The sequence below is a fragment of the Sinohyriopsis cumingii genome, chromosome 9 (genome assembly GCF_028554795.1).
Source record: "Sinohyriopsis cumingii isolate HCF-2022 chromosome 9, ASM2855479v2, whole genome shotgun sequence".
Lineage (NCBI taxonomy): Eukaryota > Metazoa > Mollusca > Bivalvia > Unionida > Unionidae > Sinohyriopsis > Sinohyriopsis cumingii.
In genome coordinates this window covers 88,514,581-88,539,470 of record NC_142969.1, presented here as the reverse complement: position 1 = coordinate 88,539,470, position 24,890 = coordinate 88,514,581, and the positions used below count along the sequence as shown (strand labels likewise).

Sequence of the window (24,890 nt, the reverse complement as noted above, 5' to 3'; positions counted from 1 at the left end):
AAAAACAATTTTATCATCTCTTTTATATCAGTGATTTAATTGCAATCAGTGATTAACGTTTGCCGTCATTGTGTCAGAGTGCTATTTCACCTAGTTCTATAACACAATGACCATGCTCTACCACTCTCAAAAATGTCATGGAAACCACAGAATAGACAACATTGATACAAACCTTATTGCATATATTTTTTTAGAGAATATAGGATAGATGATTAGTCTAGATTTGCCGAAAAATTTATTTTTGTGCATTTATAATGTTAAAATAAATAAGACATCAAGTTTCTTTGAAATTTTGTTTATACCTCACGTGGATAAATACTGTTATACGTTCAAAACTAAAACCTGTTTTCATGATAAAATGTATTCTACAATCAAAATATATTACAAGATTGGATCTTACAACTATGCTCTCTTTACCAGACAGATGGGTGGATATTTAGATGCCGTAAGAATAAGTACAGCCAGACCTCAAAAGTCCAATTTGAACCGCGATCGCATTCCATCTCCGTGAACCTTAGTCACACGTACAAGAGTAAGCGCTTATCCTTCCAAATTCATTTCTTTCTTTGCGGTCTCTTGTGTCCCCCATCTTAATGACAACATCACGCGGACAACTGAACCGTCTATTCGACTCATTCTATACGTTGCGGAAAGCTTTGTTGTATAGACAAGATACGTATTAAGAAATCTCTCTCTCACAATCTCTCTCTTTCTCTATCTCTCCTCTCTCTCTTTCTCTCTCTCAATCTCCCCCCCCCCTTCTCTCTCTCTCTCTCTTTGTTCAAGCGTTGGCAGTATAAATATCGATATCACTGCTCAGTAAACGTTTGACATTTTCCACAACAACAACATCAAACGTTGACATCAGATAGACAATAGTCGAGCATTTTTGAGGAATGTCAATAGTGTAAGAACATTATCCTGATGTATCATGATGATCTAACTCTTTCCTCACCAAGATCATACATGTGTAGCTGAAAATCTGGAAGAACTTAAACTAGTGGCAGATAGAGAAATATCGTTTAATGTGCATGTGTCGCAATGGTTTTGCGTGCATGAGGTGTAAACAGGTTTGAGCTCTTTTGCGTGGTTGTGAATAAAGGAGGGGGGTGGTTACGCTTCTCGAGTTGACACATGCTCTCTCACCAATGGTTTATACTCCTTGTTGATGTCATGTACGTTGTGTGAGCTGCACCAATACCCCAATCCAGCTCATCCAGACTCCTTGTATATGTCTGTTCGCTTCCACTTGACTTTGTTTATCGCTTGTAAGCAAGCATAACGCAGTTTCTAGCTGTGGAAGCTATATATGGTAAGAGTAGTTGGAAATCCCGAAGCTTGATCGTTGACATTGCAGCCCTCACACATTACCGTGTTTACAGTGACAAATACAGACCACAGCTAATGTGATCGACAAACTGATCAGTTTCCATTACATACCATTATGGTCCGATTACACGTGTTGAAAGCGTTGTCCATGTTCTGTTACCATGATTCATGTTTCGGCTGATAACATAAAAACTGGCGCCCGGGACGATGATAGTGTCGTTGTTGTTGCAGAGGATAAATATATCAACTTTCTAAAGATTTTATTTTGTATCCCAGCGTGACTAACCGGACACTTATTCCTGAATTTCATCTGACGGACGTGAAATTGTCGTCCACTATGTACCCACTGAAGTGTGTCATTCCTGTAAATAAAAAGACAGTATTGACTAAATTAAATGTGTATGATACAATAAATCCACGGCAGGCGCCAAACCAAAAGAGGATGATAGTACTACGCACTGGACCTGACAACGGCTTCTGCGTCTGGTATCCGATTAGTGACAAATTTAAGGGGGTCAACATCCTTTGTGTTGTGGTGGTCACGTACCGTTTGTATTACATTGCTACTCATCACGAACGCTTCTCATTGTAGCGCTAGTCGTTAGAACGAATAAGGCATCATCATTGTCAATATGCTTTTGATTTTTTCCACGGACATACCGCCGTCACTTAGTGCACAATTGACAATGTTTAGTGAGAAACTAAGAGACATCTACGCCGTGCTTTTAAGGTCTTACGTGACATCGGAAAACACACGCAGGTCATTCCTTTCTAAGAGCGGTAGGAGAATGAATCTAGAATATATCTTTATCAATGATTTAGAGGAACAATAACGATGACAAATTTTCCTACATCCTGATCAACCTGAACAAATATAAATGAATGGTAATATAGTTTGTGTTGCTAAAACTGAACTGAGCATAAACGTGTCAGTTTTGGGATACGTTCCATCATCATGCACAAAGCTAAAAGAAGAGGAAAAATGTTCCAAACACTATGCTCATACGTACTTGTTGATAGCATACTTTCCTCGTTAACAGATCTAGCCATCTGCACTCTTTCTTTCCACAGATTCATGTGACTGTGTAGTTGTTTTGGGGGGAATGGGTGAAATCCATTTACCTGCCTAGTCTGTGCTTGAGATGATACGTCCTGTTAAGCCTGGTATGAAATGAAATAGGACAGAGAAAAACAATACCTCTCGTACATTAAAAGGTTAAACATAATAATTCATTCTCATTGGTATATATTATGGTCTTTAATATTATATTACAAACGAAGCTTGTACAGCGAAATCAATTGTTCGTTACCAGCGGAGCTTCCGGATAATATGTAATAGTATGGAGATGAACACATGTCATGGCTAAAATGTACTTGCATAACAATTTCTCTTGATGTAACACGAAAGTGCCATGTTAATCATTTCTTTCTTCTATGATATTTTTGAAATACCGTTTATCATCCACGAGGTATAAAAGAGATATTATACTACCACGGAATTTGAGGTTTAACGACCTGGGCAACAGTTTCAACTGGTTTTCATACTACTTACCCAATGAGATGTGGGCTAAGGTGGCTAGCATTGTATATACGTGTTCAGATATAGTCTGCAGTCTGCATACATGCCGTTATACCTGGAATCATGAAACTTGCTGATGGGATGCATCTTGACAAGAGATCACCAATATCATTTTAATCCACATTTCATGTTTGACTGACCTTGTAAAATGTTGTATCTTACGTTTATTTCTCAGACTCTGTTCATGTTAAAATCATGAGGTTAAATGATATTATATATTCCTGTCAGTATCACCCCTCCAAAAATATCACTGTAACCTATGGGCTTAGGTTAAGTTTTAGTGCTCAGCTCATGACCAATGTTTCTGAACCCAGTGTAAGCAATATCATACACTGAGTCACACAAGCAAATAATTGGTTGCATCATAAGAAAAAATGCTTCCTTATTACCAAAGTAAGTCCTGCTGCCCTACATTTGATATTCGAGTTCATTTTTGTGTTTTAAGATTATCTCTTAATGTTTGTTCATGTTATAATCATTAAAGTAGACGATGATACGCATCACTGTAAAATACACGTCACTGGCTTAAGTTAAGCTTCTGCGCTTAGCTCAAAACCAAATATAGATTTATTACACCAAGAATACCTACACGATTTTATAGAATCATGAAACTTGGTGGGGATGCATCATGATGCATAATACATGCACAACACAAAGATACTTCAATGTGACATGTATTTCACACTTCATTCGCTTGGGTTAGATTTGGTTTTAAGTTCACTTATCTGGCTAACTCCATTCTAGAATCGTGACATCGTAGTATATTGAATATGTGTGAGTTATGATTGTGCCTATATAGTGAAAGCTGTATATAATACTGAACGGAATAAGAAAATACACGAAAAAGTGGTAAAATAAAATAAATGACAAACGTACATTTTGTGTCGCCCATTTACTGTCGCCGAAAGGTAAAACTATGTACGCTCATGCATAAAACCAATCTTTGGGCGACCGGTCGCCGAATGGTGTATGTGTCGCCCAAAGGTTTAGTACGTATCTCGCTCAGGTATAATTTATATGTCTCACCTAACAGCATAATATACAGTGTATTACGATTACCAGCGAGACGGAAATAAAGTGATCGCATGCGTTGGACGGTCTGAATGTCGGGGTTCTGCTGTCGGCATCCATACAATATTGGCCTATGTGATCACTTCTCGTAATCAGGCGACGGTTTTAGTATACTTATTAAACGGAACTGAAATAACTGGCCGTAATCCGGAATAGCGTAATGGTTTTAATTCGGACTGTATAAAGTTTTAATTTTAAAGATAGGAGTGGTTATTTAGATATAGATCGATTCTGAAAATATTTTGTAGGATAGATTGTTGTTTATTTGTTTTATTTTTTTAACTGTATATAGCAATCATTATTTACATGAATTTCAGATGATTATACATATTTTTATTATATGCTAGTCTGCGAATCAGTGGATTTTAAATTTAAAATATTTTTTCACAATTCACTGGAGTCAATTATGAATGGGCTCACGGGTGGCCGAGCGGTCTAATGCGCTCACCTTTATTATATCACTGGCACTACCCTCTGTAATGTTATTTGTTATTGAAGAATAACTGCAGAAGGCGTTCTATAGTATTTATTATATACAAGACATCAATACAGCTTGGAAGGGGAGTAAAGTCTGCCCTGAACGTATATTTCCCATGGAACTTAAACCGTAGTTAATGTATAACATAAACCAGCTGTTGGTGTGTATCAGTTCTAGTCCAGTGTGGAATGTCTGATTACTTTTACTGTCAAGTGATATTTCAAGGCTAATTAGATTAAGGCTTACACTACATCTCCCTTCCTGAAAAGTTTACATTAAAACGAAACGTGATCTGATGACTGCATTTCTAAACAAGCTACATCAGCTTAATTTATTTTACAAGTTAAGTCTCTCAGGTGGTTTCGACAATCTTCCCGAACGTGTGAAATATCCGTTTTGACTGGTTGGCACTGCTTTGCTTTCATCTGAGTCAGTCAAAGTATCAGGGTCTGAAGCAGTCACTTTGAGAGGCTCCGATAATGTGGTAGGCATGGGAACTAAATTTCTCCTATTACGCCGTATCTCTCCCTCGTCAGTTACTACCATGTATGAACGAGGCGTATATGCCTCAGATTTAATTATCCCTGAAGAAAAATGATCTTTAATCCATACTTTATTCCCTACCTGAAGTTTTTTCATATTTCAGGCGCGATGTCGACGATCATAATTTCTCTTTTGAGTTTGCTTTTGATAGTTTTCCGATTTCTTCACTTTCATTAAATCTGGCCATTTCGGCTCTAAGTTGTTTGGTGCCATTGGCAAAGTAGTTTGTTATCTTACTTCCCATCAGTAATTCAGCAGGGCTGTATCCATTTGGTAATGGTGTTGCGCGATATGTCAAAAGAGCTATGTAAGGATCGTTTGCGTTTTTAAGCATTCTTTTAATTGTCTGAACAGCCCTTTCGGCGAGACCATTGCTCTGTGGATATTTTGGACTACTTGTAATATGCCTGAATCCATAACTTTTCGCAAAATCTTTGAGTATTGCGGATGTGTATTGCGGACCATTATTTGAAACTTAAACTTCTGGTATACCGTGTCGCGCAAAGATTGATTTGAGACGATTGACAATTGCATTCGAACCTGTACCTTGCAATTTTGCTATTTCGATGTATCGTGAGAAATAATCAATCACCAAGAGATATGTTTGACCATTCAGTTCAACAAGTCTGAAGCGACTCTTTGCCAAGGTCGACTTGGAAATTCATTTGGTATCATTGGTTCAGCTTGATCTCGTGAGTTTTCGATGCAATTTTGGCAACACTTTACCAAGTGCTCTAGCTGAGTACTTAGTCCTTTCCACCAAACTGTCGTTTTGGCGCGTTCTCGGCATTTAACTATGCCTTGGTGACCATCGTGAATTCTCTCTAGGATTTCTTTTTGAAGTGATTCTGGTACGACAAGGCGTGTACCTTTCATTAAAAAACCATTTTGAATTGTAAATTCACTTCTATCTGCCCAGTACGATTGAAGTTTTCCGTCAATAGCGGATTTCTCTGGCCAGCCCGTTTCACAGAATTGTACAAGTTGTTTGCAAATCGAATCATTTCGATATTCAGACTTTATTTGTTCAAGTCGAGTGTTTGATGCAGGGAAATTGCTAACTACGAAATCAAGGTAGGCGTTAGTTTCAGCCTGAAATTCTCTGTCACTCTCAGGGTAATAAGTTAAAGGTGCTCTGGATAGAGCATCAGCAGTTAATAGATTTTTGCCAGCAACATGAACTATACAAAAGTTGAATCTCATCAAACGCATTCTAAGGCGCCGAATTCTAAGGGGTAAATCTCCCAAGATTTTTATGCTCATTAGTGGTGCTAATGGCTTATGGTCAGTTTCAAGTTTGAATTGTGACCCAATTAAATAGCTACTGAAGCGTTCACAAGCCCAAGTGATTGCAAGGGCCTCTTTTTCTATTTGAGCATAGCGTTGCTCAGTTTCCGATGAGTTTGACTTTTTCTGGATCAGGTCGGCAACCATTTTCGTCAACAACATGCCCAAGAAACCTTATTGATGGTTTAGAAAATTCACACTTTTCAGCGTTCAAAGTGACGCCGGCTTTTTGAATTGATTTCATTACCATTTCTAGTCTTTCGTCATGCTGTTTCTGCGTTTCCCCAAAGACAAGAACATCGTCTATGTGACAGAGTGTTCCGTCAAGTCGCTCCAGCGTTTCTGACATCCTTTTCTGAAAAAATTCAGGCGAAGAACTGTTTCCGAATGGAAGGCGATTCAAATAAAACCTACCAAAAGGAGTAATGAAAGTTGTAAGGCGGCGTGAATCTTCTGACAGGTTTATCTGCCAAAAGCCTGAGTTTGCATCAAGTTTGGTGAAAAACTTTGCACCTGCTAGTTTTGCAAGGGATTCTTCAATTAATGGTAGTGGGTGGTATTCTCTTTTAACCGATTCATTCAGTTGTGTTAGATCCACGCAAATTCTTACCGTACCGTTTGGTTTCGGAACAACAACCATTGCCGCGCACCACTCAGTGGGCTCATCTACTTTTGAAATAACACCTATTTTTTCCATTCTATCCAACTCCTCTTGAACTTTATTCAATAAAGTGATAGGAACCTTCTTGGGGTAGGTAAGGCATAAGGTTTGGCATTTTTGTCCAGAGTTATGTTATAGAACCATTTTTTTTAACCTAGACCTTTAAACAAATTTGGATATTTCTCGCGATAATCCCTATCTAATTGTATATATTTATCGTGAAATTTGCTTGCATTTTGTGATTTTTTATCTTAGGCATTTACTAAGGATATATTTGCCTGTTCAATAATCTTGAGAGCCTGAATCGCGGGCCTGCCCAAGAGTGCCTGATTCAGTCCCTTTACAACAAATATGTCTTGTACACTGAATGCATTGTTTGATTCAAGTCCACATGTAAATTTTCCCAGCACTTTAAGTTCAAAGTTTCCAGGTCCATACAGTTTTCGATCAGACTTTGACAGGTTTTGGTCTCCGATTTTTCTTAAATCCCTCTCAGGAATTACAGTCACATCAGCTCCAGCATCGATCTTGAATACAAGTGAAGTGTTGTTCAATCTCACACGCGTTATCCACGGCTGACCCTTCTTTGTGCTAATAGTCCCTAGAAATCCAGATTTCTCTCTAGAGTCTATTGTGCGAACTGTTGACTTTGACAGACAGCATTTTTGCATAGTGTCCTCTTTTCTTACACTTGTAGCATTCTGCTTCTTTTGCTGGACATTGGTCTCGAGAATGATTAATTTTCTTTCCACATCTCATGCATCCTTTTCTGCTGACAGTATTTTGTTGAACATTTGGGATTTTATTTTTCTGTTTCCCGTATTTCAGTGAAGACGATTTTACTGCATTCATTTCAGACATTCGTTCTCCACTTGCTCGTATCGTTGTTTGTTGCTTTTTCACAGCTTCATTTTGTCGAGCTTGACTAACGGCTGACTCTAGAGTTAGATTTGCATCTAACTGCATTTTTTATGACAGCTTTGTAACTCGCAGTCCAACTACAAGTCGATCTCTGATCATTTCATCATGTAGTGGCCCGAAATTACAATTATCTGCTAACACGCAGATAGCTGTAACAAAACTGTCCACTGTTTCTCCCTCTTCCTGTTTTCTTTGATTAAATTTCGCCCTTTCAAAAATTACATTCCTCTTTGGAATGAAATATCGCATGAATCTATCTATCACGGGCTTCCACTTCTTTTGATCTTCCTCTGTCAGGTTGAACAAAGACAACATGTCATCAGCCTCACTTCCCATGGAATAAATCATGGTATTCACTTGAATTTATTCCTCTTTTTCACTAAGTCCAGACGCTTGACGAAAACATTCAAAGCGCTGAAACCACTTTTCCCAAGTTTCAGGTCTCGAAAAGTCAAATTTGTCCGGATTTGTAAATTGAAATGAAGCCATTTTCAACTCTGATATTTTCAATTATGTGCTTTCACCGCTGCCACCATGTAATGTTATTTGTTATTGAAGAATAACAGCAGAAGGCGTTCTATAGTATTTATTATATACAAGACATCAATACAGTTTGGAAGGGGGGTAAAGTCTGCCCTGAGCATATATTTCCCATGGAACTTAACCCTAGTGAATGTATAACATAAACCAGCTGTTGGTGTGTATCAGTTCTAGTCCAGTGTGCTATGTCTGATTTCTTTTACTGTCAAGTGATATTTCAAAGCTAATTAGATTAAGGCTTACACTACACCCTCCGTCCGCATGGGTTCGAGTCTCGACTCTACCTACGTTGGCATGCAAGAAAGCTTGCCAGTAGCTTCATGTGTTTCAGTGGTTCTTCCCTGATTCTTCTTCCACCACAAATACTGACCGCCATGTAGAGCCATATAAATTTGTGTTATACACGTACACATAACAACCACCCATCCAACCAATCCAATTAAACTGGTTTTTGTCCTAATGTAATCTATAGACGTTGATAAAATTATGACCAAGAACATCAAAGCGTATTTTCATAATATTCTTAGTTTTATGGCAAACATATCCACATATCACGCAGATGTTCCAGGTTGGAATCCAGCAACCTACTTTTCATGTTTCTTTTTTATTATGTGTATTCAACGTTGAGTTATGAAAGAGAACTATGTTATTATTACTAAGCGGTGGCCTTAGCAAACGCGAGGCTGGATTTGGATTATTTTGGAGGGACCCCTGGATTTACGCGAGGGGTCTCCTATTGGTCAATGCATTTGGAAATAAACTTATAAACAAGTTTTAAGTTTTAAGAATATAGAATATCGACCTTAACATTTCTTCCATCGATTTAAAGTTACTTTCTCTCTATAGATATATTTTTAAAAATTACTAACGCGCGGTACAGATTGAATGCGGGGCCTAATTGGGCCAGATAGGTCCAATCGGCCAAAAAGCAGGCTCTGTAACTGCTACTATTTTCTATACCAATATCAAGCAAACCCCGCAGAAAATAAATGGTGATCAGCTGACATTATCCAGTAAGAGATCTTCTACTTCAATTTATTAAACACTTTACTCCCCAATACGTTCGAGCAGAACATAAAGTAAAACCGGCTTGTATTGAGTGAATAACGGGTATATTCCATCCACAAAAAATGAAATAAATGAAATATATCCATTATTCACTCGATAGAAGCAAATACCCTATATCGATAAACAGCATACCTTTATTTTACATCCATGATGGTAAATGGAGAAGCTCTATGAAACTGTGTAGCAACGGGACAACACAAAGGATATATACTATCTTTAAACACTTTACTGATAATTAAATGATTTGTTTAAAAGTTTGATGAAAGTTTTAGACTTGGCTGACTTCCATAGTTTCAAATGCAGTCCTCACCGTCCAATTCCTATACAGTTTTGCTAGGTGTTACAAAAATTCACCATAATAACAAGCGAAAGTTTGAATTTTATTTTCATCGGTACGTGTACTGATCGCAGATGTTTCAGGCATCCTGAAGTACAGATTTGTATAATGCAGTCAAAACTGCAAAGAAATACAGGAAAAGTGAATTATTCGACCGCTAATTTAGTTACGATTTACCTGTTACCAAGTGAAGCTGTGCAAAATTGGGTCAGAACCTATAGCAATTAAACAACTCAGTTGTAGAAGACGATAAATAAATAGCCCTACTTAAAGTACTGTCAGAAATATTTTTAAATAGGGAATATTACAACCTAATGGAAGAGTTGGGGAGGGGAATTAAGAAGAAAATGAAATCAATAACAAAAACATATTGTCAAGTCATACGACGGGGAAGGCAAAGAGAATACAAAAAGAAGAGGATAAAATAAAAGTGATGAAAGTACGAAGCTTTATAAGATTGCAAATTAACTGGCACAAAATAAGGGCAGGAGAATTCTCCAATTTATATTTTAATGCATGAAGGATGCCAGTCATGGTAGAAATACGAAAAGGAAATAGCAGGCATACGGAAAAACTAAAATGATAACGTTACCATAACTAAACCAACACACAAAATGGAAGAAATATACAGCTTTTAAAAAGAACTAAACATTACACAAATATATCACTGGGGGGATAGAAAAATACGCTGGGAATAGAGAATTGTCGCAAATCCCACAGGACTCTAGGTCTCATTGCGAAAAACTTATAATATCAAATGAAATAATTGCAGCATTCAAGCAACTCCTTAATGGAAAATCAATTGGTTCTGGTGGCTTAACGATAGATTTATATATTACCTTATATGATATGTGAATATTCTATTAAATAATGAAATGACGTCCACGATGAAAGAAGAGATAGAAACACTAATGTATATGGGGAAATGAGATGTAAAAGACATAACGAGTTGGATATCGATCATCATCATCATTCTCATGACATAGTGTGGTCGTCGCGGCACTGTGCAGCTGAACATCTGACCAGTTCCCTCCACTTGTCTCGATGATGTGCCAATGTCTGTGTCTCCGCAGAACCTTTCCTGGTCCATTCTGTCATGTTGTCAGTCCACTTTTTCTCTGTCTACCTCTCCTTCTACCACCCTGGACGCTGCCCTACAGGACTGTCGTGGATAGACTGTTGGCTCTAGTGACATGGCCAAACCATTTCAGCTGTCTCTTTTTGATGGTGGTGAGGAGGTCCTCATATTGGCCTACTTCGAGCCTGATGGTGTTATGCACTTCTTCATTTGTGATGTGGTCCATGTAAGAGATGCCAAGGATGGTTCTGTAGCATCTCATTTCAAGTGACTGGATTCTTCGTTGTAATTCTGCTGTTAGGGTCCAGGCCTCACACGAATACAAAAAGAATGAGATGACTAGAGCTCGCAATAGTCTGATTTTAGTTTTCAGACAGATGGGTTTTTAAATATAGACTATAAAACACGTATTAAGATGCTTGCTAACAGAATTACAACATGTGTCGGAAACATAATTAACATTATATTCATAACAAAATTCTAACCTTAAAAACAGCGATTGATTTTTTGGAAACTAAAGGAGAGGAGGGGGCTCTGATGTTATATATCAAGAAAAGGCTTTTGACAGAATAGAGTGTAGTTACATAGATATAGTTTCTTATATATGCACGATGAAATTTAATATAGACCGTTCCGCGAGACAGGATTGTTCCTTAACGATGATATTATATGTAATATCAATAGAAGCCCTCGGAATAAAAGTAAATAACAATACAAATATAAAGGGAATTTAACTCCCAAACTTCAGAAAGGAACTAAAAATGGTACAGCATGTTCGTGACTAATACAAATTTTACATCCGATGCCTACATCTTCAAACATTTAGAAAAGGAATTTATGGACTTTGGTAAAGCAATCGGATCTAAAATTAATCATGCAAAAATCTGAAATTATGTTAATAAGTATCTGGCAGGGGAACAACCCTGGACTCCAACCAGAACTTGTAACGACATGTGTAAAAGGTTTAGGAGTGACTTGTGTGTGTGTGCATGGGAGGGGGGATATAAGAGTATACAAATTCAACACAACTGAGAAAAACTACGAACTAACTTACAAATGTAGCCGCATGCAAATTTGAATATAAATGATCGAATGCAGGTCGCTCAGACATATGTATATTAACATATGGTATATGTTTAACTAGGTAGATTTAAGATGCTCGTCTTTAAAATAACAAAATATTCTCATCTCCCTCGCCTCAGGTGACTCGAATTTCGGGCTCGGCGAAAGTTTGTATTTGAGAAAGGTTGCCATCAATTTCCAGATGTTCAGTGGACCTTCCCATGGGCTTACCGGGTTCTTCCATCACCATGTATACTGGCCGCCATGTTTAGCCTATCATGTGCTGAAAATAGCGTTAAGACCACAACAACAACAACAACAACGACGACAAGAATAGGAAGATTGCAGATCCTAGCAATAATTAATACGAACGCTATATACAAGAAACTAAATAACAACAGAAGTGCCCCTTTCAGTAAGAAATGATGGGGTTATGCCAATGCTACTGGCTAACGCGCGGTAGTACGGGTCTACCCACACAGGCTAGTATCGTTGCTTACAATTTACCTGTCATACATGTACTATATAATAACTGCAAGGGAAGAGAGGACACTTCTTCCTTAATCGCGCGACTTATTTAAGAATAAACGCTGATATTTCAAGCTATATTTCGCGTACCGTTATAAATTTGGACCGATGTTTAGCTCAGGCATTCGACTTTGAATGCGTATCCATAGTTTAGCTTGCTATTATACCTTTAAGGAATGATAGACCATTTTCCCAAGCTACTGCTTGATATGGTCATGATCGCGCCCGCTTAATATGCAAGAACAGCGCGCTGAATGGAATCCTGCCTTTAATTGTTAATATTTTAATATCAATATGCAGATGTATTTAATGTTGTGTTTAGATTTATTTGAGAGGAATCATTTATTTGAATTACTTATTGTTAAATTAATGTACGGATTAAAGAAACAGGTTGGGATTATTTTGAACTCATTCAAACCGCTACGGTGGCCTATTGGTAGAGCGTCCGCCTACGATGCGGGAGGTTGTAGGTTGAGTGGTGATTACGAGTGCAGTTTTCTAGCAACTGAGCTACCGAGGTTTCCATTTTTTCTCGAAAAGGTTTGCACATTGTCCATTGCCTGGTTTAAACAAAGACCTGGGATATAATCATTGTCGACATGTATATAGGTTAAGCATATAATCACTGCCAACCTGTATTTAAGTTAAGCATATTTTATCATCCCTCCACTATCCTCTCAGTCTCTCACAACTTTCATACATCCAGTCCTGAGTTGTCCTCCCACACACTAATTCATAATTGATTCGACGACTCTGTGGGTCTTTTTTATCATTCTGTGGGGGGAAGCAGAAGAAGAATGAATCTCACAAAAACCAACAAAAAAATCGATTTATGCAGAATGGAAACAGGTTTCTAAAGTTGCCGCATACGAATCATACCCGAAATACAACACAGTGTGTGGAGTCTGGCTTAACGTTTTAAAGCTGCAGCATAGTTGACAAACTAATGTTTGATTAGTTGAAATTGAATTTATAAATTGTTTTGTCTTCTTCTCTAATCTTACCTAAGGCTTGAGCTTGATCTTTTGTATACACACCATCTGCTGGTATGAAAAGGAATTAGACCAATTACTGAGCCTGCATTCCAAAATTTATCTTAGGACACGGTTTGCATGAATTCGTTTTCCATTTGAGATGGAGAGTGGAATATAAGGAAATGGTCGGAAATGCGGCATACCTTTCAACTTTGGTGGTGCTATCTGCACTTCTATCGAATTGATTTTGAGGGAACATAAAATGCACTTTTTGTCTTCTGGGCATGAACACTGATTCTTCAAAGAAATAAATCGAATTTTGCGTTGGATCAACATGCAATTTCCTATCATTTATATATAATGTCCTTTGCAAGTTTACAGTGAGAGTAAAGCTTTCATAATATTTTATATGTTGTCCTCATATAATCTCAAATTTGACTAAAAGATCATTTAAAACTTAAAATGGCCTTCGCCATAACAACACAATATTGCAAATGGATTTCTTAACGTAAGAGATCATCACGAATTTAAGAAAACATATCCATCGTTACGTCCACCAACGCGTCGAATCAGATAAACAATAATAACAACAACAACAAGAACAACACAACCAAAGAAACAAAGTGCATCAACATGCGTAAATGTTTTGGGTTCCTTTAGTGATTGACTCTTGCATTATGTATGAGAGAAACTTTTGTTACTTCAAAATACCATACCACTCAGACGTGATCTCCGATTTCTAACTTTGAAGAAATATAGAAATGGTATGAAGGGTTATCAGCAGAGTTTAGACATCAGTGGAGGTAACCTTATTGTGTGTACATTTCTAATAATCAACCATTCGGAAGCTAAGAATGTTGCTGATTAACACACTTGGTCAACGTGTTTCTCATGTTGTACACTACAACAACGTTAAATCTATGACCAAAATATGATGGGGACGTCGGGGTGGGGGTGGATTATATGTTATATGTAAACGTTACTATAAAAAAAATCAGTGGGTAAACTGGAAGGACTTCCGTCAAAGGAGATTCAACTCAGACTCGGATAGAAGGTGATGGGGTTGGAAGGTTTTGTTGTTGGGGGAACGTGATTATAAAAATCGATTACACCTAAACTAAATCCCTACTCGTACCCAATCCCATTTCTCTACACTCCAACCAAACCGAAGCAAACAAAAATGGCCATATCACCAGTATCAAATATATCTGGGTAAAACGTAATGAAATTATATGCAATGTTTGTCTTGAAGTCTACTTATATACAGACAACTTATCCATTGGATATGGTCACTAGGGAATATATTTGGGAAATAATATTGTCTCTACCATCCGAAGATAATAGTCATATCGACATGTTTCTTTCTAACACGGCTGACATTAACAATATTTATGTATAGATTATTTCTTGGCTCATTAAACTGTATTTACTCCATTAAGAAATTTTGCATAAGGCATCGAGTTAGGTACATGACAAAAGAATTTCATAGTTACATAAAAAATTAGTTTCATGTAAACAAAATATACACAGCACCTCCACGCACAAAACAAACAACAGACACAAGGCGTTTCCCTTTATGCGTGTAGTTACGGGAGTGTACCTTTCAAGCATACTCGGGGGTCCCGAGTGGTCCAAAGGGCTATCCATTATGTATCACTGCAATACCACCTCTGTCTGCGTGGGTTCGAGTCTCGGGTTAGGTCAATGTGGGTACGTGAGAAAGCTTGCCAGTAGCATCTCGTGGGTCGGTGATTCTTTCTAGGGTTCTCCCGGGTTCTTATTCCACGATTGATACTGACCGCCATGTATAACCTCTCTTGTGCTGAAAAATGTCGTTAAGCCCATACAACAACAACAACAACACAACAAAAAAATACCCCGATGGTTTCCTTTATTTCGGCAATCGCTATGATGCAATACGACTATCTGCGAATGGCCCTGGATGCATTTTCCAAGGATCCGAAAACTAAATCAATTCACTTCTTATAAATGAACATTAAACTGAAATTATTAGTACAATTTAAGATTGAATATATTATATCTGTATAACAACAACATATTGTTACTCGGGTCAAAATTAAGAGTCCTATTTTCAAAGTTATCTGGCTTGTTAGGACTCATTGGTTTTAAAATAAGCAACATAATGAAGCAAAACCAACACAAGAACCTCGCACTGAATGGAATGCTACCTTCTCATTGGCCAACTGTAAATCAGTTATAAATAAATACAGGACATCATTTTATTTTAATCAATGAGAGGACAGTATTCCATTCAGCGGGATCTCATATATTAAGCGGGCGCGATCACGGCCATGTCGAGCAGTAGCTTGGGAAAATGATTTGATATTCCTTAATAGTATGATATTAAGTCAAACGTTTGATAGTGATACACTGTCGACTGCCAGAGCTGAATATCGGTACCAAATTTATTAAGCTACGCAAAGCGTAGCTTGAAATATCAGCGTTTATTCTTAAATAATTAACGCGAGCAAGGAGACAAGTTTCCTTCTTGTAGTTATTATATAGTAAATGTATTACATGTCAATTGTAAGCAAAGATACAAGCCCCTGTGGTGAAAACAAAATGTCCGGCTGCAACAATATTTTTGTCATCTTCATGCGCATGAAATGCTTTATATATGCAGTGACCAACGAATCAGGTGCTAGTCCCTAAGTCAAGTCTATACAAATACTAAATTTACATCAAAAATATATTGTCACTTTCTTTCGCAAATACTCTAGATTTCAGAATTAATTATGGGCCATTATAACTAACATACTCTGCGTTTTGGTCACCCATTTGTAGATTGGTCCATAGTTGTGTATATAATTAGTACCGCGAATCCAATATACATGTATATCGACTAATCGACATAATGTCAATTGGTAAAAATTTAATTTAAGTTTTGATAGTGACTGTAAAGTATAGATTCATTTTACATCTAATTAGGTTTTACATGAAAAAGAAAACGTCTTAGCAGTATCTAAAAGCAGCTTTATGACTTCACTTTTAATTTTATGTAACAATCATTTCATGTCTCTTGTAGTGAAAAGGGTTAGGTTCGCAGATTAGGATGTGTGTGTGTGTGTGTGATTTGGATTGTTAAGGTCTATTTACCAATTATTCAGTCATATCGCTACGATGTGTGGTGGTTTACAGTGATGTCTAGCACTGAGGAATCATAAGGCAGACATGTGGCATGATGTCCCACCCAGTCACATTATGCTGACACCAGGCTGACCAGTCCTAACACTAACCTCGAAATGCTGAGCGTATATTTTATGTCTTTGATATGACTCAGCCGGGGTTCGAACCCGCAACCTTCCGCTTTCGAGGCGGATGCTCTAACCGCTAGGCCACCGGAGCGGTCGCATAGTAGGATGTACAAAACTGAGTCTTATAAGCTCGTTCTTCGTGTATCATGTTACGTTCGGTGCTACATCATAATTTTGGGTTTGCTTCATTACAAAAAGAACTGGGGGCCCCGAATGGCCGAGTGGCCGAGTGGTCTAAAGCGCTCGTCGTTACGGATCACCTCAATCGCACCTCTGTCTGCGTAGGTTCGAGTCTCGGATTCAGCCAATGTGGCTATGTGAGAAAGCTTGCCAGTAGCTTCTCGTGGGTCGGTTGTTCTTTCAGGGGTTTTCCTCCACCATTAATACTGGCCGCCATGTATCGCCTATCGTGTACTGAAAAATGGCGTTAAACCCTACAACAACAAAAACAACAACAACAACAAAAATAACTTACTTTTTTAAAAAAACGTGTCGCCTCTAACATTCTTAATTGGGTTTTCTGAGGATTCAGCAGTTGTGGATAATATTTTTTTTGGGGGGGATAAAGCTGAATTGGTAAATATATGTTAGTGCGTATGATATCATATATGTATATTGTCTTGATTTATTCTCTGGTTCTTTTAGGCTTCATTAAGTTATGGAAGGGTATAGTTCCTTTGCTTTTAGACCTTAGTATAAAAATAATAATCTATTTTTCGATCTACATATTTAAAATGGTTTCCAAGACAACTTATCCAATATCGAAGTCATACTTCCTGGCATATTGGATGTAACCAACCTGACTGCTCGTTTTCTGTATTCTTTTCAATATCATCTTCTAAACCCTGGGAATTGGGGTCCCGTACTGTACAAGCGTACTCTAAAGTAGGTCTTACTAATCCTTTGTTAACGAGTTCTTTCGCATTGCATGGGCAAGATGACAAGATATGATACGTCTTTATTGGCTTAAAGTTCAAGTTGAATTTGAAGGTTGCATTGCAGATCACAAATACTTGTGAGCTTTAACTATTTTGTTTGATTGAGGTTTTCTAGCATAGTATCTTCTAGTAAATACGACATATTGGTTTTATGTCATTTCTTTCTTGTCAATAACCATATGCTGCATTGTTAAGTTGGAATCGCATGCCACATTTTCGAACCCATCGTCAAAGCTTTTTTAATGTCATTTGCAATATCTTACTATCAGACTTGGTTTGATTAATCTGTAGCATATACATTTATCTGCGAATAGTCGAGGATATTAGTCAATTTCAATTAAGATGTCACTGCTATTGCTAGGAGAAAAGTGCTGGTCAAAGTATTGTTCCTTGCGGTACTCTAGAACCTACGTTGTACTATTATTATGTATATTTACTTTGCATTGTTTGTTAGTTTTTATTTTTTATATTTCATTATATGCTACTGTAAAATAACATTGCATATTGGACATAACCATGTCCAAATCAAGTTTATTTTCTACTTGACCTGAATTATTTTATGCTTTTATTTTATTCTGTAGGCAACTAATATGTAGCTAAAATATTCTTTATATTCATGCGTTATTATCAGGATCATTATTAACAGAAGCAAATATGTTTATTTGGGTTTAGGTCTATGTTATTTGCATTCCCCTACAATTTGCCTGATATTGTCCAGGTTATATATTATAATTTTTGTAACAGACTTTCTAATAATATACAACATTTTATTTTGTAATCATTCAGAACTTCCTAAAAGGTTATTCTGCATCTGTTTTTTCCGCTTAATTGTGAACTGAGGTCAAGTAGGGGACTATACAGTTTTGTCAGTGGAAAGATTATTCACTCGTGCCAAATAATTAATTTGTATTACTGTTGAGTCCATTATTAATTTGGAATTTATTTCTTCAAATTATTAAATTCAAAGATTCTTTTCCCTGGAAATGCAATGTGCTCAAAAAAAATTAATATTATTGGACAGAGACATTCATTAAGATTTGCAGTGAATTAAAACCTGGAACTTTATTAGTGTTTCAATAAAAGACTATTGTCACATAAGCATGATACAGGTCATCACAGACACACCAACTCCTTCAGCATTGGACTTAATTTTGATTTCTACTAAGTTTAATCAAAATCTTTAGTTATTAGGACTTGTATCTATAATTATATGATTATTTTGGATTTAATTTGTAATATCGTAAGTTCTTTTTAATTTTCACTTTGTATCTAAGGCAAATAAATTAATTGTTGAATTTTAAAAACCTTGTAGATTTTCACTTATTTTGTTACTATTTTAAGAGCATAGACTCGTAACACCAGCCAGATTTGGGACCATTTGTCACTACATATTTTCTCGGAAACATAAAAAGCGCATATTCATCGTTGAGCTTTGCTTGCAATTCTACAATTCATGGGGAACCTGTCAAATAAAAATGTCAAAGTCAAAAATATAAATTGTCTACTTGGTCACTTATATCCACATATTTAGCCCGATCATTAATAATTTAGCAAGGTGTGTTTCGAACTGTGAAATTTCCGTAATGCAACATGTTTATCATATAGTTGTCCAAGTGCTTCATTATGTTAGAACAGATAATATGGTCAAGCTCTTTGCAAAGAACACTGGTGAGTGACAACGGGCGGTAATTATTGGCCATTGTGTGATTACCTTTTTTCAGTAGTGGCCATGCCATTTATTTTCCACATACCAATCCTTGGGATGTTGTAAATGTCCAGTGATTGTTTAAAGGTGTGTAAGTACTTGTGTCTACTCAGAAGACAGTGCTTTAAGTGCCTTTTTATTTTATCATCCGCTACTAAGTGTTTGATAGGTTTAAATCACATAGCAACTTTTTTAGTCCTAAACATGTCATTAATGTATTACTCGTTTCGCTACCTTTGGGAATATACAAGACGAAGCCATATCACTATAGTAGTTAAAACAATGCAGAATTGTGTGTTCATTGTATCGGTTTCTACTAGTCTGGTGTCTGTCTTTGGTGAATGAATGTCGTGTGCGTCTTGTTTTTCTCCATGTATTTCCGGCATGATTTAGAATCTTATGTTAGTCTTCCATTCATGTTATTGATGTAGTTGTGTGAAATTTAAATTTTAAACACACACACACACACACACACACACACACACACACACACACACAATCATTCAGCTCTTACCCGCTTCCATTTTGTTCTAAATTTTTTATTGCCGGCGAGTTCATATATGGGTCACCCTAGAGTCAGATGAGAAGTTTGTCTTAAAAATTACGCCATACTGTAGGTTTGTATAAGAAGTACTCTACAGCCAAACAGGAATTAACATTGTGTGTTCCTGGAGGCAAACGGGAATTTCGGGAATGGTAATGTTATTTTTTTAAAATTAAAATCTAAAACGCTACAGTTACAATTTAGATACTTGTTTTGTTTTTAGTGCCATACTCGCGTCCCACAACCCTGCAACCGCTTTTTGATCACTATCCAAAGACACAGACTACAATCCAGCAATCTCAATATGACCAGATCTCCTCTGCCAAACGTGAAGATATGACGACGACCGTTTAAGGGTCATGTTCTGGTGACCTTTGAATTTGCCAATAGAAAGGCAGCTTTACAAAATCTGAGAGTGAATCAAATCGTTCCGTACACATTTTTATTCTTCATCCACACTGCTCAGTTTCCAAACGCAAAAATATAAGACTTCATTTGACTGGCTGACAAAATTAGCGATTATGGTAATAACATGTTACCAGAACACGATCCTGAAGTTGTCGCTGTCAGATCCTCACGTGCAGCAGTGGAGATCTGATTTTAATCACTCCAGCAACTGCTTTTGGATCACTGTTCAAGCACACAATCCTGCTATCCTGCGAGAAATGTCGGAAAATTTATGCACACATGTTATACTTACATACACACAAAGAGTAGATAACTAATAGAGGTTTTTGATTGATGTAGGTCTATAATTTAAATTTGTATTCATGACTGAAAATGGCAGTGATTATCTTTAGTTGAAAATTCGTACCGTCATAGGTACTATATTATGATATTATGAATGTGAAATTGCATAGTATCTATAAATAGATGCTGACACGCGTATTTACTGTTACTAATAATAAAATTAGTAAATCTATTGACACGTTTTGGGTTGTTTCCCACTGGACAGGTCGGTTAGGTGGGTTCATAGAAGAAATATAATTTCCTATTTGATAGATTAGATCACGTGGACAGGTATTTTGAAATGCTAGATTAAGTAATTAGATCTGTACCATGGATTATATTGCGACAAATAGTCGTAATAAGACTCTTGAAGGTTCATATAAGAGAACTGAGCAATCAAATTCATTCCTGCTTTGGATTATAATTTTATGTTAAAATGAGTTTGCAAACGAATTATATGTTGTATTTAGCTATTATTTAAGAAGAAAAACAGTTGTTTGGATTGTTCAGTGCAATAGAACGGGTACATTATTTAGTATTGCTAAAGAATAAAGACAGCTATTGAGAAAGTGTATTTCTTTGAGGTCAAGGCCACAGTCATGTATTGGAAAAATAAATTTGCTGGGTCAAATATACCCCGGTCAGATTATATGGATAATTATAAGCCATTTATGTCAAAAGGTTCTATAACACTTATTGGTGTTTGTGTCAATCCTATCCCAATAAAAATATTAAGGGAAGCAGGAGCTTCTCGCAATATTTTTTAATCAGGTTCTCTGCCTTTTTCCGAGAAGTCTTCTTCTGATGAAAGTGTTCTTGTTTAGGGAGTAGAGTGCGTTTTTCTTCGAAATCCACTCCATAACGTTAATTTGTCTTCACACCTAGTTTCAGGACCAACGACTATCAGCTCTGTGAGTTCCTTGCCCATTGAGGATGTTTATTTATTGACAGGCAACGACTTAGCTGGAGATAAGGTTGTGGTTAATCCACTTGTAACTGTCAATCCTACTTTGGGTAAAAAAATATGATCATATTGAAAACGAAATCCGTTATTTATACCATGCTTGTGCAGTTAGTAAAGCTATCGCAATAAACGCTCTTGGGAAAGATGTTTTTTTCAGGAAATTATTCCTTTGCCTGACACATGCGTTGGTCAGACTTTTGAATAGGACACCTTTGCTCCTGTTACTGATCAATAAAGAGGTATTGATCATTGCGATCATATTTTAACTACTCATTCTTTTATTTCTAATCAGGCTGGAAAATGACATCCACTTGTCGTCAAAAAGGGAAAACATACTGATATTTCCTATGTGTTTCAGAGCGTTATTAGTGAAGCTGATTCTGCAGATGTAACAACTTGATAGTTTTGGAAAATGGGGTCGTTATGATAAAATCGAGACCATCTGAGGCACCCGCTGGTGAAGAGTGGTCAGTGAGCTATCAAACTGTTGTTCTTATGTCATATAGACAGGAGATTCATAGTTAAGCTCATGAAACTATCTTGGCTGGTCATTTAGGAGTCAATAAAACCTATCAGAAGTTCTTGCATAATTTTTAAATCTTCTTACATCATGTTTCCAAATATTGTAGATCTTGTTTAATTTGTCAATGGCTGGTTTCAGTTCTATTATATATGGACTTGTTAAAAGAAAATTTTTTCTTTATACAGAGTAATCTGATACTAATCTTTATAAATTATATCTCTGATTGTGAAGTAGCAAGATATAATATCCTGTCTACTTACTCAAAATTACAATTAAGGCAGGTCAAAAGTACAAAGGTAAGACTTTTTCAACCTGGTGATAAACTTCTGTCTCCAATACTTCAAAATCCTATTTAGGTTACATATTAACTGTCCTTACAAAGTTAAAAAGAAACTGATTTTGGAAATGTTTGGATTATTCAGTGGAAATATAAAGTGCTCATTGGACTATAATTTGATTTTGGAACTAGTGTGAATTATTCAAAACAGTTCTAGAAGACACCATTTCGGAACATCAGGATTGTTGGCAAACAATTATATTCTTGGATCTGAAAATTATTCGGAACATTTCATAATTTTGGACCTTAATATGATTATTTTGGATTCAGTTCATAATTATATGTTACTCTTAGATTTTCTTTTTAAAACATTGACATATAAACATTTTATTAAGTTTTACAATACTTTTCAGATTTTCTTCTTTCTATGACTTAGTTTATGACCATAGACTTGTAACAGTTACTGATACAGGTGACAACCCTCTATCCAACATGACTTAGTCCTCATATCTTATGAAGTCACACATGTATGCATGTGAACTGTGGATTATAATCCATGAAAGTTACCAACAGGCATCCATGCAAGAGGATAGTCATGTAGAGTAAAAGATTGTGAATTACAATGGAAACCAGCAGAATACCGCTCTTACCACTGTACTTGAAAACCACGTCTTCATGATTGTGACATGATAAATACAATGAACTGCGCTTGTCTTTGGTATTTATAAACTTTTTTAAAAAAAGGAAATTACTCGACTTGGACTCTCTGTAAATCCACAAACTCATGGTTTCGTACATATGCACCGACTTGCCAGTGGTTTTCCATATCCACCAACACTAACTCAAGCTCGGCCATGCTAATCATGTGATCCTCAATAGCCATCGAGTTATGCATTGTACTGAAACTGCTTTGTGATGCCATGAAACGTTTGGAATAGACACGTATTCTAAAATGCAGCCATAACGAAATAATTTTACCAGCACCGTCTGTGACATTGGTTCCGACAATTCCACTGGGTGTAGCTATAATAGTCAATGTGGTTGCGATTCATATCACACTCAGACCAAAGGTTGTTACCGTGTCAATTCCACAAATAGGATGTCACACATTTTAAGTTTACCAGTTCGATCTTCAAAATTCACAATCTCACATGGGTCAATGTCAACAACAATGTGGCTGGTTAACTAAGCCAAATCTCAGCCAAATCTGCCTTGGCGGAAAATCTGCTCAGATTTTCATCAATACAACATCTGAGTAAATATTAACATACATTTTGAATAATGTTAAGCCAACCTAAACGTAATTTCTATACACATTTGGTGGGATGGTGAATGCTGAAGTGCATGCAATTCTTTAACAACAACATGACCATATATTGGCGCATCTGACAATGATGGCTGTCAGTCTAGGCTATCGCCATGGGTTAAATAATCAACAATTTTAGGCGGAGGTACAAGCCAATACAAGTCAAAATATAAAATATGTTTGGGTCTTAGTATGTATGTTACCCAATGCATTCTAGGTCCCGTTGTCAAATCTAGGTTAACAATGCCATTTTGTATTATTTGCGGAATCCTCGACGCATGTTCCGCCGCATAAAGACACATAAAAAATGTTTGATTTTAGCAATGCTAACAGCACTGAAATCTCTGCGATGAATGGAAATATCCCACTGAATTTTTGCATTTACTGGCACTGGTAAATAAATGAAAATCTTTCTCTAATTACAAATTCCATCAATAATTTTCGTTTTGTTTGTTTACTCTATCATGATCATAACTGCAATCGGTTCAACCCTGGATGTTACTTCATCAATATATGTGTTTCCTCAACAGTGTTGTCCTTACAGGGTGTTTTTAATCACATTTATATTAGCGAATCATTGTCGGAGTGCACAATAATACTCACGAACAGATCCACAAGGTCGGCAAAGCTGGTTATGTGGTTTAACTCGGATGCCGCATTTGAGACACATATTCCAACATGTCATGGAGAGCAAATGTAATTTGCAGTATACATAATGGCAGGTTCTGCTTGATAGTTAACATTTTCCATGGCCAACACATCTAGAGTCATTACATACCAATGCCACTGAACTTTATATATTGATAAATTGTATTCTAACATAAATAATCATCTGTGTTTTCATAAAAATCATCATTTATGTCTCTAATTGTTGCGAGTATTTTGAAGACAATATGTATATGCTGGCAAGCTTTCTCAAATACCCACATTGGCCAAGCCTGTAACTTGAACCCATGCAAATGTGACATGGCAGTGATCAGTAAAGGTGACCCCTTTAGACCAGTTGGTCACCCCCAGGGCCCATATTCTTTTTTGAATGATGGTGGACGTATTATCAGGCGTATGTGCTCCTCAGCATATACATATGGTCTTCAAAATACTCGCAGTGGACAGTATTTGATTATATGGCCATTTGCTGTAAAATACACCGCTGTGAAAGTAATATGCAATCCA

The 24,890-nt window shown here is 36.8% G+C and overlaps 1 long non-coding RNA gene and 1 other non-coding gene across 2 annotated transcripts in view; one reads left to right on the top strand and one right to left on the bottom strand.

The window, feature by feature from the left end:
• LOC149792194 (uncharacterized) overlaps window positions 1-24,890 on the top strand; it is a 61,803-nt gene that overhangs the window by 24,300 nt on the left and 12,613 nt on the right. The gene's annotated exons all lie outside the window — the stretch shown is intronic.
• Trnas-cga (transfer RNA serine (anticodon CGA)) lies at window positions 16,750-16,826 on the bottom strand. The gene has a single exon. It is a non-coding gene; the product is annotated as a tRNA-Ser (tRNA).